This window comes from Myotis daubentonii, chromosome 5 (assembly GCF_963259705.1).
Source record: "Myotis daubentonii chromosome 5, mMyoDau2.1, whole genome shotgun sequence".
NCBI classification, from domain to species: domain Eukaryota; kingdom Metazoa; phylum Chordata; class Mammalia; order Chiroptera; family Vespertilionidae; genus Myotis; species Myotis daubentonii.
The window spans coordinates 99,840,102-99,844,409 of record NC_081844.1 but is presented as its reverse complement, the minus strand read 5'-3'; the positions used below and the strand labels follow the sequence as shown (position 1 = coordinate 99,844,409).

The window sequence follows — 4,308 nt, the reverse complement described above, 5'->3', positions numbered from 1 at the left end:
GAACATAAATGTTCTAAGAACTCCAAGTAAAGGCACATTTGGTCAGACTCGATACAAAAGCAAAACTCAATTATGTTCTTCATATAGGAAATGCACTTTAAATAAAAAGTCGCTAATACATTAAAAACCATGACAAAAAGAAATGATGGTTTTGTCATGGTAACTCTAATTAAAAGAAAGCTGGTGTGACCCTGTAATATTGGACAAAATTGAGACCAAGGGAAAGAATAATACCTGGAATAAAGAAGTTGACATCAAAAGATAAAGAGGTGATTTCGTCAGGGATATCTAATGTGCTAAATAACTTTGCACTTAAGAAAAGAGCTTTAGAACACATTATTAAAAACTAAGTTGCAAGGAGAAATACAAAAATCCACAATTTCAGATAGAGAAAAACTGTTAGTATATAAAAGACAAAAAACCACTACAATCAACTGGACCTAATTGACATTTATAGAACACTTCACCCAGCTACAGAACAATACACATTATTTTCAAATGCACAAAAAAATTACCTATATGTCATATTCTGCATAATAAAACATTATAAACTTAAAATTATTCAAGTGATACAACATATTGTTCCTGGCCATAGTAATACTAACTCAGAAGCAGTAAGAGATCTTAGAAAAATCGTCAAATATTTGGAAACTAAATAACATACTTATAAATATTTTGTAAGTCAAAGAAGAATGTATGGTATGTTAGTTGTATCTCTATGAAGTTGTTATAAAAAATTATAAAAGAATATTATGAACAACTTCATGGCAATAAATGTGAAAACAGATTAGATGGGCAAGTTCTGTGAAAGACACAAACTAACAAAAACTAAGAAAGCTCACTCAAGAATAAATTGATGACTTCAATAACCCTATGTCAAAAAAAATTTCATCGATAGTTAAAAATCTATGCAGAAAGTAAATACCAGTCACAGATAATCTGGTGAATTGTACCAAACAATTAAGGAACAAACAGTCCAAATTCTACACAAAACCATCCAAAAATTTAACAAGAAAAAATACTTCCCACTCACAGATATTACAAGAAAAGTAGATTACAGACCAGTGTCTTTCATGATCATAGATGTAAAAATCCTCAGCGTAATATTAGTATACCAAATCCCACAATACATAAGAAGAATAAGCCCAGCCCATGTGTCTCAGTGGTTGACCATCCACCTATGAACCAGGAGATCATGGTTTGATTCCCAGTCAATCCCCAGTGTGGGGTGTGCAGGAGGCAGCCAATCAATGATTCTCTCTCATCATTGATGTTTCTCTCTCTCTCTCTCTCTCTCTCTCTCTCTCTCTCTCTCTCTCTCCCTTTCTCTCTGAAATCAATAAAAATATATTTTTTAAAAAAGAATAATACACATGACCAAATGCAATACTTTTTCACAAATCAATGTAATCTACCATATTAACAGTGTAAAGAAGAAAAAAATCACATGGTCTTATCAAATGATGCAAAAAATATTGGACAGAATCTAACATCCATTTGTGATTTTTTTATATTTTTTTATTGATTTCATAGAGGAAAGGAGAGAGAAATAGAAACATCAATGACAGAAAATCACCGGTCAGCTGCCTCCTGCACTCCGCACTGGGTACCTAGCTCGCCATCCCGGGTATGTGCCCTGACTGGGAATTGAACCGTGACCTCCTGGTTCATAGGTCGATGCCCAACCACTGAGCAACACTGGCTAGGCCATCCATTTGTAATTTTAAAAATTTCAGAACTAAAATTAAAAAGGAACTTCCTTCATATGTTAATAAAAGCAACTAAAAATAATCTGCAACTAACATTATTCTTAAAGGTAAAAGACCAAATAAAATGCTCTCCACCTCAGATGAGTAATAAGACAGGGATGTCTACTCTCACTATTTCTATTCAATTCTATTCAATATTGTACTAGAGGTTCTAGGCAGTGCAGTCAGAAAGGAAAAGAATGAAATGCATCAAAATTAGAGAGGAACTAATACAACTTTTCACAGCCAACATGATTGTCTATATAGAAAATCCATTGGAATCTACAAAGAGGTATTAGTTTACTACAAGCAGATAAAAGATCTGAAGTACAAATGTGAAAAACAATTGTATTTCTATATTCATCAGCAATTAATCAGAATTTAAAATTTTAAAAAATACCATTGACACCTAAATAAATATTTCTCCTAAGAAAACCTACAGTTGCCAACAGGTATATGAAAAGATGCTCACCATCACTAATTATCAGGGAAATACTAATTAAAACCACAATGAGATAATATATTAATTTTTAGAAATTAAACCAAAAGCAAAGAGAAGAAAGTTCTTATTCAAAGTTAATTTAATAGTAAATATTATAATCAACATCTGGGAATATGCCAGGGCTAGATTAAAATGCAATAATAATTTTTAATTGATTAGAGTGTTGAAAAGTTATAGTTCATTTATATTTACTTTTAAAAATTACTCTATCAGAAACACCTGCTTCATCTAATTAGGAATTCATAGGTTCTGCTATATTTATAAAAACTCATTATTTTAAGAAATCAAAATCTGACCTACAACCTGACAATTATAATATTTTACTTCTGGTTATTAACATATATTTTATAATTTTTATAGACATTTGGAAATGCAATTCTAATTTATGTTTTTTTTATTTTTAAGATTTATTGAGTATTTTGTGTCAAGGGAAATCTGATCCAAGCACCTAACATTTTGTAATATGTATTATACTTTAATATAGATAATACAATTTATATGTTTAAAACCATCATTCAATGTAAACTGAATACAAATAAATTTCACCTTTACTCACCATGTTTCTGTATTTTATGTAGATGGAGAATTGGTTATGCAGTGCATAGGAAAGATTCCCAAAGGTAAAATATAGCTCTTATAAATTTCCAGGTATTTAATATGTACTTTTTATGTAAAATATTGTGAGCTAGTAGCTATCCGGCCTCTATAAAATATAAAATATATTCTCTGCCCACAAGGGGTTTGTAATCTAATAGAGGAAATAAGAAAAACACATACTAGTAAAATCTATAGAACGGATAAAAATTACTAATGTAATAAGTGGCCAATGAGTAAGCTCTATGGGTTCAGAGGAGCTACTAGTAAAATGGTTCAGGATGGTTTCCAGATGCAGGGATGGAACTTTACCGCTTTTTACCATAATTGCCTGCTTACTTGTCAGATTGGCTGGTACAATGTAAGTTCCTTGAAAGCAGAGATCCTGTGATGGTATAAGCTGAGCACTAAAGACATGGGTGCCCAGCTCAATCCTTGCATATACCATGCACTCAATAAACAGTTGATTAATAAAATGTGAATAACACAATAAACCATAAAGGATTTAGGCATGTAGAATTTGAAAACACAAGACAATTCAATTTTTGACAGAGCTAATAATGTTAAGCAAAAGCACATGGTTGGGAAAGCAAGAATGGGTAGCCCAACTAGGAGGGTAAGATGCAAGCAAAACCGTCAACTGAGCTGGAATTGAAGTGGTTAATACAACCCCAACTGAGACTGAAAGGAATAGCCTCAATTAGTGGCCAAAGAAGACCTAAGCCAAGGTATGGACAGTGGAGAAGGAAACTAGTTGTAACTAACATCCATTAGAAAGAACAAACTGCTCACCTTGGCAATAGGTATTAAAACTGGAATGACACAGAGAAGATTAGCATAGCCCTTGAGCAAGGATAACATGCAAAGTCATGAAATGTTTCATTTAAAAAAAAAAAAGAACTTCCAACATTAGTTGACTGAGGTGAGAGGGAGCATAAAGTGTGGAAAGTTAGGATGACCAAGTCTTCCATTTGGGGCAACAGGAAATACAGGGTGTGCCTTTTCAACATAGGATGGGAAATTAACACTGTGTACATCAAACAAAAAGTTTCAAGGAGAAAATGTGAAATTTTAAGGCAGACCATTGGAGAAATTAGAATTAGATATATTTTCTTATAGAAAACATAAATCAGGGCTTTGGGCTCAATCCAGAAGACTAGATCTGAGCTGTAGTAAATATCCATAGCATCATGGGCAACTAGAAAGAAAAGACCAATGGGAAAAGAAGGAAGACACTGAGGATATTGGAGCACTTAGGAGGCTAAAGAGTGGTCTTCAGGAAAGGACTGATCATGGTGCAACTACCAGAAGATTAAAGAGAAACATCTGCCCTCTGTGGAAGACATTGGTAAACTTTAAGACTATAATTCAGGGGTAAACATTAGGTTCCTAAGTTTAAAGAAGAACAAATAGTAAAGAATTTGATTCAACATAATATGTATATAGTACTGCCTCAAGAAGTAT

General features: G+C 32.7%; 1 non-coding gene across 1 annotated transcript; it reads left to right on the top strand.

Annotated features, from left to right (window-relative positions):
• Positions 1-3,627: 3,627 nt before the first annotated feature.
• LOC132236250 (U6 spliceosomal RNA) lies at positions 3,628-3,733 on the top strand. Its single transcript, XR_009453211.1, has one exon. It is a non-coding gene; the product is annotated as a U6 spliceosomal RNA (small nuclear RNA).
• Positions 3,734-4,308: the final 575 nt, after the last annotated feature.